We start from the raw sequence: 7,197 nt of genomic DNA, 5'->3' as shown, positions 1-7,197 counted from the left end.
TCTCCTCCCGCCTTCAATTACTGTCCTCACAGCACGACAAAGATACCAACCAAAAATGCCGACCTCTACCGGTCTTGCTAGCAATATATACAACAAGCTATTTTGGTGAGAAACAACAAGGTCAGGGTTAGTAACGCCGGGATAGAAGGCGCAGAGCTAGCTCACACTACCAGTCAGTCACAAGCAGGAAAAACCCCAACTGCCAAAACCGAGCTACCCGGCAAGATCACCACCACGTGTCTGAAGGCAGTCCGCGCCTGCGCAACCAGGCGCGCGCCCGCCGGCCGGAAGAGCCGCGCGTTTCCGGGTTGGAGGCGGGGAGCGGTGCCGGAAGTACTCGGGGAGGGCCGAGCAGTCGGACAGGCTGCTGAGACGAACGCTTCACTGGGGCAGTCTCCGCATATCATGGGGAGATAGACGCTGCTGCCTGTGAGTCTTGGGCCCTGGCAGTTGAGGAAGAAGAGCGGGAGGAAGGAGTCAGGACCCAGACCCACAGTGGTCAGTATTTGAAGAGCCAGGTTGTGGAGGAGACGGGGCTGTGTGAGGAATCAGGCTTTTGGGACGGGACCGAGGGGCTCGGGGCTCGGAGAAGATACGGCTGTGGGGACCTGGGCTCCAGACAGGACATAGGGAAAGGGGACGGATGTGAGTTATCCGGCATCTGAGGGAAAGCGGGCTGAGAGGGCCAGACAGGATTGTGAGGACCCACGCTCTTAAGAGGAGAGGGTCGGAAGAGAACGGGGCGTGAAGACACGGTCTCCTAAGAGGTAAAAGCGGAGCTGTAAGGACGGGCTGCTAAGCGATAGAAGCAGGACAGTGAAGACCCATGCTTCTGAGGAAGGATTCAGAAACGGGGCAGCGAAGACTTCGGTTCCTGAGAGGCAGGAGCAGTAAGAGGACACGGGTTTGGGAAGAACAGGAGCGGTCAGTGAAGACGGACTTCTCTGGGGACGGGGTAGGGGCTCGGAGATTCCGAAGTATCTGAGGGAACAGGGCTCTAAGGACCCGAACTCCTAAAAGCGAAGAGGATTAGAGGCCGTGGCTGTGAGGAAATGAGCCTCTTAGTAAAAGGGAGAGAGTTCGGAAAAGATACAGGGATCCACTTTTTCTCCTCCTAGTCTCTGAACCGAGAGTGGTAAAGGATGTATTCAGGGGAAGACAACGACTCCTTCGCGCTGCCTGCTTGACCTTTTGGCAGGCTTGTCTTGTGTCGGATGCAATCTAGGAAGCCCACTTGCAAGCATCTTTTTCAGCTTCGTTCTGGTAAAGCACCTGGTGTAAAGTTGAAGCAGTTATATACTTAGTAAGTGCTTTAAATCCCATTCTACTCAACTGAGCGCAGATCTCTGCATCTCAAAAAATGATGGTGGAGATGAAAGGACCAGAAAAGATAATCTTTTTTTAAACTCATATTTTACATATAAGGAAGCTAAAATCCAAAGAAGATAAAAATTACAGTGAGGCCACGACTGATTAGATCATGATTTTGATACAGTACCCTGCTCTGCATGGCAGGTAGGAGATGCTTATGGTTAATATTCCTTGAAAATATATTTTTAGAATCTTTGCTCTAACTTCAAACTCAAGAGGGAAGTTTTTACAGATTCTAGTATTTTATTTTGAGTCTTCTTACTGTATTGACATTGATAAAATGAGTGTCACTTACATGTTAGGAAACCTTTAAATGAAGCCCCTTCCCCCTCAAAAATATAGTAAGTCATTTAGAAAATCAGGGATAAGTAAACTGTGTCCTTTATTTTTAACATATTTAGTGAAGATGGCTGCTTTTAGATAAGGATGGTGGGGATACTAGAACCAGTTACTTTCATTCTTCAGTAATACCTTTTGCTGAAACAGAGTAAGGTTACAGTCCCACAAGTTAAATATTGTTAATTCCATTGTACAGATATATGAAATCAGTGAAGTGCCTCGCCTGAAATCATTTGCTACTAAGTGACCCAGCCCCAGTCAAATCCAGTTATGTGTTTGACTAATATATTTTTCTGTTTTTCTGATTGGATTCCTCACCATGTCTCAGTTTGCTCTTCAGCAAAATGGAATAGTTATACAAAGCCTAGCATTGAATAAAAGCTCTCCCTCCTCCTCCTCCAGACTCCTCTTAATATCAAGTACTGTAACTTATTAGGGTATTAAGGCAGTGTGCTTTTGAGGGGAACTAAATTCCTGTATTTTAAAGAAGCACAGATATTCAAGATAGAAAAATGGGACCTGTATAGAACTTTCCTCACAGTGGAGTAAGACATACTAGTTTTAAATTTAGGAGGCTAAGAAAGACCAATGAGAAGAACAAGGACTTAAATGGAGTAACTTTACAGTTATTGTAATATGAATTAGATGTTTGAGGAAACTGGAATAACTTAGTTCCCAGTGGGTTTGCCTATACTGTTTTCAAATGCCTATACTGAATGCAAGTGATCAAAACTTACACCAAATTATGAGGTAAAGCGTGACCATACTGCCATTTCAAAATACCTGATGATTTAATTCATGATAGTTTACTCCGGAGTTATCATTCTCATCTACGTTTGCAAATCGTATTACTTATTTCACTCATTTGTGGCTCTAGCATTGATTGAGTTATTAGAATAGGATTTCGAAGTAAGTATCTGATCAGAAAATCATTGTGTTAGAGCAGATATGAACATAGAACATATTACTTTTGACCCAAAGTACTTGAGAGGCAGCACATCGACAGTGTTTATAACCTGCCCTGTGAAACAAGTGTGTTGAAGACAAACTTTTAAATCTATACACATGGACTTAATTTTAAACCTTATACTAATTTTTAGAGCTGGAGGAGACTTTAGATTTTGCCTGGTCCTTTTCTAATTATAGGAGTAGAAACTGGGCAAAGGCAGCTCACATAACTCTGGCAGAACTGTGGTGGCACCTAGCCCGACTGACTTGCATCTTCCCTGTGTCACAGCGCCTTTCATCAGCCTCCTGCTGACCATTTGCCACAAATTCTTTTTAATCCAGTTTTCTTTTTTAAATGTCTGAAGTAATGAGAATAATTATAGGATGCCACTAATACATAGCAGGATGGGTGAAACATTTTAGGCTTAATATACTGACTTTTATAATGAAAATTTAAAAGAGGAAAGCATATATAGTACACTAGCAAACATTTAAAATGGTACTTAGCAGTGCCACACATTCTTCTAAGTGCTTTAGAGCACATAACTCAGTGAATGGTCACAGCAATCCCATGGGGTATACCTTATGATTAACTCCATCTTCTAGATGAGGAAATTGAGACATAAAGAGATTAGGTAACTTGCTCAAGGACATAAAGCTAATAAGTGGCAGAGTAGGTGCTTGAACCCAGAAACTGCTACCAGAGTCCATCCCTTGACTGCTGTACTGTACTGCTTTTCTGCTAATTCAAAATTGCCTTAAAAAAAAAAAATTCCTGAACAGTATCAAACTAGTCAAAAAACGAGTAGAAAAAAATCCCACATTTCTGTTGCCCTCAGATCTCACAGACTGCAGTACAATGGATTATTTGTGGTTTATTTAGGCTGGAAACCGTGAGCTTGTTTAGATGCATCTAGAAACCAGTGAGAGGAGAAACAGTCAGGGAGAAAACTCAAATCATTAAGTCATGTACCACAGTGATAAGGCTTTTATGCCATCAGGCTGGTAGCCCCTTTCAGTTCGGGGGTTTTTTGTTTGTTTGGATCTTAGTTCTCTGACCAGGGATTAAACCTGTGTTCCCTGCAGTGGAAGCATAGAGTTCTAATCACTGGACTGCCAAGGAATTCCCTACCTAGTATTTGTTTAAATAATAAATTCCTAAACATTTCAGAGGTAATAGGATTTTAAAGGCAATCCAGGCACATGATTTCCACATAGAAGGGGCTAGTAACATTTTGCTAGTATAATTGTTCTCTCAAACTGTCCTGCAGTTAATAGCTCTGTTTTTAATCCATAGTACATTCCTACCTCTTGGCATGCTAAGAAAATGAGTTACAGATTTGAGTAGCCCAAAAACAACCATAGTACATTACATAATGGAATTCAGGTTATTTACGGTCACTTCATTCCATTGTGCTTGACCAGCGTCATCTACAGTTGAGCTAATGAAAGTTGTCATTAAACAGATAATTTGGACCATTTTGATCACATCGTGATTTTTTGAAATTTTATTTTAAAATTTACACACAGTAAAATTCACTTTTCAGGTTACAGTTCTGTGAGTTGAAACAAGTGTGTACTGTCATGTAAGCACCATAACACTCAAGTTACGTAACAGGTCCAACACCCTCCAGATTTCCTTCATGCTGCTCTTTTGTAGTAGACTTTCCCCAGTGTCATACCCCTGGCAATCACTGATCTGTTCTCCATCCATGTGAAGCTTTGCCTTTTCCAGATCCTTACAGGAAGTAGCCTTTGGAATCTTGCTTGTTTCATTTAGCTTAATGCACTGGAGATTGTCCATGTTCCTTGTATTAGTAGTTCTTCCTTTCTGTTGCTAAATTGTATTCCATTGTATGGCTATACATAGTTCATTTATCCATTCTCCAGTTGAAAGATTGTTTTCAGTTTTTGGCAATTATGGATAATGTTGCTGTAAACATTCACATACTGAGTTTTGTGTGACTAAAAGTTTTCATTTGTCTAGGGTAAATAGCTAGCAGTGGGTTGCTGGGTCATATAGTAAGTATACAATTGTATAATAAACTGCCAAACCACTTACCAAAGAGACTGCACCATGTTACAATCACCCCATAAGTGTGTGAGGGTTTCAGTTGCTCCAAATCCTCTCTCAGTTCAGTTCAGTCGCTCAGTCGTGTCCACTCTGCGACCCCATGAACTGTAGCACGCCAGGCCTCCCTGTCCATCACCAACTGCCGGAGTTCACTCAGACTCATGTCCATCGAGTCAGTGATGCCTCTCTAGCACTTGTCTATTTTTAATTTTAATTATTTTAGTAGATGCTTGCTACTGCTGCTGCTGCTGCTAAGTCACTTCAGTTGTGTCCAACTCTGTGCAACCCCATAGATGGCAGCCCACCAGGCTCCTGTGTCCCCGGGATTCTCCAGCCAAGAATACTGGAGTGGGTTGCCATTTCCTACTCCAAGGAGGTGCTTTCTGTTATCTCATAGTGGCTTTGGAGCTTCCCAGGTGGTGCAGTGGTAAAGAATCCACCTGCCAATACAGGAGACATAAGAAACACAGATTGGATCCCTGGGTTGGGAAGATCCCCTAGAGTAGGAAATGGCCACCCACTCCAGTTTTCTTGCCTGGCAAATTCCATGGCCTATATAATTCACGGGGTCGCAAGGAGTTGGACATGACTGAGCACATAGTGGCTTTATTTTGCATTTCCGTAATGAGTGATGATACTGAGTATTTTGTCATGTGTTTATTTGCCATCTGCTTGTCTTTGGTGAAGGATCTATTCAGATCTTTTGCCCATTTTTTAATTGAGTTGTTTTCTTATTGAATCTTGAGAGTCCTTTGTATATCCTGGATACAAATTGTTTGCAGATACATGATTTGTAAATATCTTCTCTTAGTCTGAAACTTGTCTTTATTTTCATTTGCAGAGCAGAAGTTTTACATTGTGATTAAGCCCATTTATCAGTTTTTTCTTTTGTGGATTGTGCTTTTGGTGTTGTGTCTAAGAACTCTGCTTGACCCAAAGTTAGGGAGATTTTTCTCCTATGTTTTCTAGAAGTTTTATAGTTTTACATTTTTACTTTTAAGTCTATGATCAGTTTTGAATGTATTTTGTATAAGGTATGAGATAAAGGTCAAGATTTATTTATGTTGCTAATGCTGTATTTTTTGTTAGGTTTTAAAAACAGGGGTCAATATTACCTATTTCTTCAGAGGAAACAAACCAAACAGTAGTTTATTTTAATTTTTTACAGGTTACGTATGCACATATTACATTTAGGGTATATAATGAAAAATAAGTCTCACACCTTGGTTCCATGGCCACCCAGATACTACCATCCCTATCCCCCTCAAGACAACCATCGCTATCAGTTTCTTATGTATCTTTCCAGGAATAATTTATACATTTATAATTATGTGTCTTTTTAAACAAGTGATAACAAATTATCCTCACTGTTCTGTACCTTGCATTTTCAATGTACAGTGTATCTTGCAGGTCATTTCATGAACTTCCTTGCTTTTTAGAAACCAGTTTATTGAGACAGTCATGTATTATACAGTTCACCAATTTAAAGTATACAATTCAGGGACTTCCCTGGTGGTCCAGTGGCTAAGACTCCATGTTCCCAATGCAGGGGGTGGGAGTTCAACAACTGGTTGGGAAACTAAGATTCCACATGCCATGGGGCACAGCCAAAAAAAGAAAAGGTATACACTTCAGCGTTTGGTTTCTTTGTTTATTTGGTTGCACCCGGTCTTAGTTGTAGCACGGGGATCTTTGATCTTCATTGTGGCATTCAAGATCTTTAGTTGAGGCAGGGGGGATCTTTTTTTTTAAGTTGTGACATGTGGAATCTAGTTCCCTGAGCAGGGATTGAACCTGAGCCCTGGAGTCTTAGCTACTAGAGCACGAGGGAAGTCCCTAGTCCAGAGTTTTATGGTACATAGAGGGCTGTGCAGCCATCACCACAGTTTACTCTAGATTATTTTTGTCACTCCTAAAAGAAACTGCATAAACATTAGAAGTCAGTCGCTGTCCGTCTCCCCACTCCTCAGCTCTAGCAACCACTACAGTATAGATTGGTCTATTTTGGACATTTCGTATAAATGGAATCATACAATATATAATCTTTTGTGACTGGTTTCTTTCACTTAGATAATATTTTCATGTCTCATTTTTTTCCCAGTGTATTCCATTATATAGTTATATTCTAGTGTATTTAACTATCACTTTGATAGACATTTAGGTTGAAATTGCTTGTATGTATAGTATTCTATTCACATACAAGTTCAGCTGTAATATAAATTGCTAAAAATAGAACCATGGGATCAAAACAATATACACTTTTCTTATTTTGATAGATATGGCCAAGTAGCTCTTTATAGAGACTTCTGACTTTCATTCCTCCCACTCCAGCAACTTATGAAATGATTATTTCTCCATAAAATTTTCAAACACAGTATGTATACTAAAGTATGTATATAAGCCCTGGGATTTCTTTGGAAGGAATGATGCTAAAGCTGAAACTCCAGTACCTTGGCCACCTCATG

The 7,197-nt window shown here is 40.8% G+C and overlaps 1 protein-coding gene across 7 annotated transcripts in view; it reads left to right on the top strand.

Moving 5' to 3' along the window:
- Nucleotides 1-312: 312 nt before the first annotated feature.
- The window catches only part of TAF12 (TAF12 RNA polymerase II, TATA box binding protein (TBP)-associated factor, 20kDa), a 24,751-nt gene continuing 17,866 nt past the window's right edge, over nucleotides 313-7,197 (top strand). For 2 of the 7 annotated variants that reach the window (XM_010830187.1, XM_010830182.1), the window contains exons 1-2: nucleotides 313-498; nucleotides 1,119-1,303. The gene's annotated coding sequence lies outside the window, so the exon portion shown is untranslated. The remainder of the gene's footprint in view (nucleotides 499-1,118; nucleotides 1,304-7,197) is intronic. The other 5 variants (XM_010830186.1, XM_010830183.1, XM_010830185.1 and 2 more) reach the window with 3 other exon arrangements.

Source organism: Bison bison, unplaced genomic scaffold, assembly GCF_000754665.1.
Source record: "Bison bison bison isolate TAMUID 2011002044 unplaced genomic scaffold, Bison_UMD1.0 scf7180017864516, whole genome shotgun sequence".
In the NCBI taxonomy this organism is placed as follows: Eukaryota; Metazoa; Chordata; class Mammalia; order Artiodactyla; family Bovidae; genus Bison; species Bison bison.
The sequence above is the reverse complement of the archived record's forward strand: the minus strand, read 5'-3'. Positions and strand labels throughout refer to the sequence as shown.